Genomic DNA, 8012 nt, shown 5'->3' on the forward strand with positions numbered 1-8012 from the left:
CTGAAGCCATTTTCATTTCTGCGCAACTGCTCTCCTTTTGGCCAACGTATGAGTTTGTTTTTATTCTTCACCAGCGCTGACACAATGCCGTCTACCAATTTTATCTCTGTCGAATGACTCACTTCAAAACGACTTACAATTGGCCTATAGCACTCTGTATTTGCAAAATACCACAATGCAGTTAATATGTGCTTCTCTAATGTTAGTTGCAGTCTACCTCCTTTATATTCTCGTCGTTCCACCTTTCCAGCAAGATGGTCTACAATTCTGTGAAAAGTGCCTACAAAGCCAATTAAAAAATGTTATATTAAGTAGAGTTACCATAACTTATGGACATTTTTCACAATGGTCAATAGTAGATACTTATTTGCGCCTCTCCCAAGTCAGGAGCCTCTGGCCTTTGTTAGTGTTATATATTATTAGTTTTAGTTTCTTGTGTATAATTCGGAGTTAAGTATGACGTCTATTATCACTGAACTAGTATAGATATTTGTGTATAATTCGGAGTTAAGTATGACGTCCATTATCACTGAACTAGTATAGATATTTGTTTAGGGGCCAGCTGAAGGACACTCCGGGTGAGCTGAAGGACAACTCCGGGTGCGGGAGTTTCTCGCTGCATTGAAGACCTATTGGTGACCTTTTGCTGTTGTCTGTTCTATGGTCGGGTTGTTGTCTTATTGACACATTTCCAGTATCTATTCTCAATTTTACTGTTAAAAGTCTATGATGAAAACAAAATGTGCCCACTGCTATATGTATCACGTAAAAAAAATAATAATTTGAACAAAATATTGCGAAATATCAAATGTTATGAAATAATTATGCTTTCTAATATGTTGAAATGAATACGTACCCCTTGATAGCCTGAAATTTCTACGAAATTCTTGATTGTCATAACTTAAAACAATATCAACAAAAGATTCAATTTTAGGTAATGCCCTCCTTTCTATCATTGCTTTAGCTGTTTTTAATAAAAGAGCTTCATCAACACTGTCTCCAGAAGTTTCATCAAATGAAAACGATGAACTGTCAATGAAGTTATCTACGCATAGAAAAGGTAAAAAGGCGATATCCTCTCTGTCTGAATCATCTTCTGCAGTAGCCATTTTACGCGTAATAAGTATGTTTATCAACACCATGTGTATGCATAATTGAAAGTTCAAAACAGGTTAAAAACACACTGATTAAACGATGTATTTGTTTTTACTTTTTTTAGCGTTTAACAAACGATAACAAACGCCACACAACGCTTACAAAACTTTGGTTAGAAAGAAATCAAACCTTAGATAAAAGAAATTCTATCTGCACGTGTTTTATAGTAGAACGAGTCATTTAATTGTATAAAAACATATTACCTTTTTGAATTAAAAGTATAATATGACTTTATGTAAAGTATTTCGCAACCATCCATTATACCCCATATCACTTCTTAATGTTTACAGTTATGTTGTTAAGAGAACGGAAAAATAGTCACGATTTAGATAAAATGATTGTGGCCTTGAACACCTAAAATTTTAACCTGTAGAAAGATGTTTGAATATACTTTTTTTTATAGATAATCACATGAATTTGCAATTAATGTTCTTATGGTATGTATAGGGTTACGCTTTTCAAATAATGCTTATGACGGCTTAGAAATTACTGTTAGCATCTGGATAAATACTATACAAGTATCGGACTTATATATGACTATAGAACCCCACCCGATGTAACGCCTAAGAAATACCCGTGCAGAACTAACCAAAGATTCATATTTAGATACAAATCAAACTAGTTCTATAAACTAGTTCTACAAATTTGTTCCACAGTTACTAAAGATAGAAAGAGATAAGGATAACTCCAAATATAACGGAATGTAATAAATTTGATCATTATACCTCAGTTATCATTCTCTATATAAAATAAGTACACAATATTTTAACTATTTTTTCAAATTGCAAGCGTTGAACTATTACATGTAGACCGGTCAATAGTTTCCAACTATTGGACCTCGATGAAACTATTTGACTGCAAGCGTCATTATATTTCGCGGAATTTCCAATGCAGCTACTGGATTGGAGGATTTTGAAAATACCGTGGGAAAAACAACGGCGCTTTTTACATATTGTATGATATCTAGGGTTGACGTCAGTACAAGCCATAGCCTCAGCATTTCATAATATTTATGAAGTAAACGTTATGGTTGGTTTTCTGCTTTATATTTTACGATAGTTAATTTTTCACCGCCATATATTGTCTGTTGTCTTTTCGATATAATAAAACCCGTACTGACTGGATATTCGTGGAAAAGTTAGTTTATTGTCCCCTCGGATACAACTATTGCCCTCGGCTACGTCTCAGGACAATAGTTACACCTCGGGAGTTAGGGTTAAACACTCTATTCTACTCATGATCAGTCAATAAGTATACACTAACTTCCATCAAGTACGAGTGCATGTCAGGGTGGGTTGAAATATAAAACTATATAATTATGTGTATTGTCCGGAAACATAAGACTTATCTGTAAGTGCCAGGAAACAGCAGAATTGGTCGCCGAACCACGATTTAGGTAGTGTTTTTAAATTCGAAATCACAAGTTATTTTTTTTATTTGTAAATGAACATGTTTTGTATATATATATATATTTAGTGTTTAACCTCGGCGTGTTTATGTCTCTAAATAACTTTAGATTGTTAAGTTGAGCGTCTACTGTCTTGAAAAAAACACCAAATTGACAGATAATTTATTCTGTAAATAAACTCATCATAGATACCAGGACTAAATTTAGTATATACGCCAGACGCGCGTTTCGTCAAAAAAGACTCATTAGTGACGCTCGAATCCAAAAAAGTTATGTGTCATTGATAACCGTGTTGCTCCGTGTCGAATTTCCGCATAGTCACCTGTGTATTGTTGTTTCTCTTTACGTCAATATTATTTTTGTCAGTTTTTCTTCGACTTATTTTCCTATCAATATCTTCTGTCCTTTTTTTTAATCACATGCTTTTGACATTTTGTCAGATATACGGAAATCCTTGGATCTATCCATGTAGTGATTAAACTTATGGATCGCCACGTTCTTCTGCTCTTTTCGTAATTTTATTGCATATATGATACTTTAGAAAGCCTTTGTTTAAAAGTCTTATATAAACACACATATTGAACAAATAAAGGTGCCAATGTCAAATGTAAACATATATAAAAAGAATAATTTCCAGCCAAATTTTCATATGGTTGTTGCTCACAATCAAGGACACAAACCTTTCATTTGCTTGTTTTTTTATTTTGTTTTTATTCAAATACTATCGAGTTTTTTTCATTTACGAATTATTTATGTATATTCCTCAGTATAATTTATTCGTTAGCACCCACTAAGCCGCATTAAAAAAGGACCCAGTTGCCATATTTCTATACATGAATCTACAATCTGTAACCCTTTTCCGCCAACTCTTTGTTTCTTGGTAGTGATCTAAATAAGTGAGTGATTCGAAATATCTTCATCGAATAACCAATAATCGGACTCGCCCGTTCCACTACCAGACAACAACGACGAGTTAAATCGATTAGAAGATTTATCTGATATCCAAAAATCTTCATCAGACTCCTTTCTAGACTCCCGGTCGTAAAATAAATTGACGAAGACTTGCTCCTCGTCATAATAAGTCTCCTCGTCGTGATAAATCAAAGTAGTTGTATGGTCACCTTCAATTGAGTCAATAGGCTTGTAAATCCGACGAATAACCGAATGCTCTTGTGAAAAGCAACATGTATTGTTATCTCCACGTGACAAGTTCATCATTCCATGGATCATACTTGGTATATAAGAAAGACATATGCACACAATGGCCACAATTACTATTCGAAAAGACATTGCTTTGTTCAGACGTCTTTTCCCCCAACGTGGAAATCTGATAACCAATGCCTTTTGTATGGACAACAAAGTAGTAATCACTACAGATATCATGTGAATGCGGTAAATCAAACCTTCTATTACAAACAGCACAGCACATAATGGATATTTTCTTTCCCAATACCATCCGTTAAAATGATAACCGTTAACACTTACCAAGGTCATTATAGAAGAAGTAATATCCAGTTATTTTTGAAATAGTAAAAAAACAATGCAGTTAACGTGTCTCTAACTGCTAAAACAGAAAGTGAAATTGTGACAGGAGAGCGGTTCTTCACAAACACTATTACTAGAAAGGTATTAAATATCACTAAAAGTCCACCAAATGTAATTTGGAAGTAAACATTCCAACTATCTGGAACTATATACTACACCGTATTACACGATTCTTCCGACATTTCGCACTAGTCAGCATGCAGAACTGTGATATTACAAATATTAAGTATTTTAATATAAAGCCGAATCGTTTATAAATTTTTAATAAACCTTTCTTTTAAAAACTCCCACATCTAATCAGTGATAACTCAATAAGAAGTTGAATTGAACTGTTATCAATATTTTGTATATTGCTAGAGGTTATATTGTGGTCAATAGATAATTGTGGCATATTACGCTTACTTGTATATTTTGTATTTGAAAAACAGGGTATTTGAATCAGATTACTTCGTCCTTAATATGGATATTAGATGCATATAGACGTTTACTTACCTACCGAATTAGACAATTCACCGGATTTGTTATAACATGAGCAACACGACGGGTGCCATATGTGGAGCAGGATCTGCTTACCCTTCGAGAGCACCTGAGATCACCCCCTGTTTTTGGTGGGGTTCGTATTGCTTATTCTTAAGTTTTCTATGTTGTGTCATGTGTACTAATGTTTGTCTGTGTGTCTTTTTCATTTTAGCCATGGGGTTGTCAGTTTATTTTAGATTTATGAGTTTGACTGTCTCTCTGGTATCTTTCGCCCCTCTTTTACTTATCTATCAATCAATAGGTTAATGGAAACATTGTTGTTTTGTTCCTTTCATCGTCAATATGCACAGCTATGATATTTTTTCCTGATTTGATCGTATTATAATTTTCAGATAAAAACGTTGACAAATACAGTTTTCTTAACTAAATATTTGAAACAATCGAAAATCTATTGAATAATCATAATGATTCACTTGAATTTAAATGACCTCGACCGTAAAACATCACTAAAGCTTAAACGAATTGAACATATTAGAAAACAAAGGATATGGACAATTCATCCATAATCAATACATGCACAGCAACACCCCCCCCCCCCCCCCCCCGCTAAAAAAACTAACGAAACAGCGCTTTTATTACTGGTGTTTATATCAAATTCCCAGTTAGGCGCGTTCAAGCTTTTCCTTTGACGTGACCATGTGTTTAATTTTAGCAGTTGCATCATTTCTTTAAAGACTATTTAATCTCAACAAAAAGACGTGAAGATAGTTTTAACTTTACAATCAACAGGTTATTTTTTTAAGAGAGGCGAAAGATATCAAAGGCACACATCCAAACTCATACGTCAAAAATAAACGAACAACGCCATGGCAAAAAACAAAAAAATGACTAAAAGACAAACGAAAATATATACAAAACACAACATAATTAACGAGCTCGAGACTGCAGGAATCCAAACTATTGTCAGTAATTTCAAGATTCCAGTCTACCTCCATATTCTCCGTCGTAATTTAGTATAGCTTCTTGTTTGGAGTTATTCTATTCGTTTCTTGTATTAGATCAATAAAACTACTTCTATTAAACGTTTTAATTTTCAATTGGGTTTCCCCCTTAATCATACATCCACCATCCAGGGAAAATTCATTAATAGCATCCAGCAAATGAAAACATTTTTCATAAATTGATGATACATGAGATTTATATTACTTAAAAGCCTTAACATTAGCATGCACCATATTAAAATCCAGTTCGGATTCTAGACATACCAAAAGATAAAACAGTACAGGCTACAATAGTCTTATATTTAACAGAATGCACACAACATTAGAAATGTAGACAATGTACATTTTAGAGCTTTCTTGCATTTTAACGAAAGGTACTAACGAACGTAAAGAGAGCATGTAAAACAATTCCGTGACAACGCTAAGAATCTGAGCGTTATCCGGTAAAACCGCATTCTCTTCCGAATCAAAGTTAACAATTTAAGCATATTGCAACTAAAACGCACATTTAATATCTGAAAATATATAGAAAATATACTTACGTCCTATACGTTGTTCATGTAAACCCGATTAGCAGCAGGTATTTAATGTAGAGGTCCGAGATAACCGACGTCTTGTCAGTTCTAGATGATCAGCATTTTGTTGTTGTCAGAAATTTTGAAAATATTGGACCGTCGGCAGTCCAGTAAGCACTGATATGATTTTTGGATTGCATATCAGCAAGGGTGTTAACTAGTTCAGTTCTATATTGTGGCAGGTTTTTAGTTATTAAAATACCATTTGTGTCCATTTTTATTTTTGTAGACCAAATGTTTCATTGTATATGATATGAACCTGACTATAACTAGGACCCGCCTTTTTTGCCTTGCCTTTAACATGTGTCGTTCTAATATCATTCAGGTCAATATTTATATTAACCTTGTTCCTGATGATATTCAGGACTGTGTCATTTGTATTCACAGAGTGTAAGATATTTTCATGGTTGTCAACAGGAACTGGACCATTATGGAAACGAAGATTTATTCTTCTGGGATAATATTCCTGAGATCAGCAATGACAGCTTGAGTGTTGACTGGCTAGTGACACACTAGTCCGACTACTTAGACCACTCGACTACCGAGGCCCCCATAGCCTGTTTGAGATGGAGCGTTCCTGAAGAAGGTGAATTCAAAAAAGCGATTCAGATTCAAAAATTTAATAAAATCTTGCGTTTGTATTCCTTTGTTGAAAATTTTATTTGAAACCATTGATAAAGAATTTTATAAAACGATGAACACATTATCTAGTTTTTGTACCGGCTTAAAGGAAACGAGGCTGCTTCAGATAAATTATTAATTTAATTTTAGGCAATTTGGAACCTTGGATCAATAGTTCAATTGTATGTGAAAGCAGTAACCCTCTAAATTTATATCTTTTTGTGTTTTTTGTAGATTAACGAATACAGCTTAAAATTGGACCATCACATATCACATACATACCCCCAGAAGATAACTTACGTTGATAGAAAAGTTTTATTAACCAAGCATTCCTTGCCACAATAAGTAATTGCATATCATTGGGAATTTAGTGTAACTATATAATTCAAACCATGTTTTGTAAACTTCATACAATGTATTAAATCAGTCGTGGTACAGCAGATATTTTTATTATTTAAGATACTTAAGTGGTTATTAGGTTTAAAAGGACGCATAATATTTTTCCCATTCATTTTTTATTATAGGTTTGTAAATGTGTAATCTTTACATCTGGAATATTGCACATTTCTACTTAATTTTATTATCGATTGTAAGAAATCAGGTCTTTATTTGAATTTGATTTTTTTTTCAATACATTTTATAGAATGACCATTTAACTTCAGGGGGAGGGGTCATGGCTTTTACTGAAAAAATATTCTGATCCCACAATTTTATGAAAACAAATATTTTGGTCAAGCAGATGACAAAAAAAAGTTCTGAATACAGATTTTCCCCATACTTATACTGTAAAAATATTGAAAAAAATAATGTTAATAGCGTTAAATTATTGTTTTCTGAATGTTCAATACACTAATGAGCGATATGAAGAAGAATCCGATTCTTTAAACAATATATAATCCTCTAATAATAATAATAATGACTGGCAAATATGCATAAAATCAATTACTTGGTACTCATATATGAATAAATCATATGTTTACAAAAGTGAAACCAATGTATTGTTACCTGTCTCAACGGTTTAACGGATCAATTGATCAATTGGTATAGATCTATATTGACAGGATTTAAATATTTTCGTATTTGATACCCGAACACTTGATCTTTACATGTTATCATCAAAGAGTCACCATGCATCATTGGTCGATAAAGGTCATCATTGTATATTTAACAATACTTTGGGGGAAGATATCATATTGATTTTACCGTTATGTTTGGTTATTTTACACA

Source organism: Mytilus galloprovincialis, chromosome 8, assembly GCF_965363235.1.
Source record: "Mytilus galloprovincialis chromosome 8, xbMytGall1.hap1.1, whole genome shotgun sequence".
In the NCBI taxonomy this organism is placed as follows: domain Eukaryota; kingdom Metazoa; phylum Mollusca; class Bivalvia; order Mytilida; family Mytilidae; genus Mytilus; species Mytilus galloprovincialis.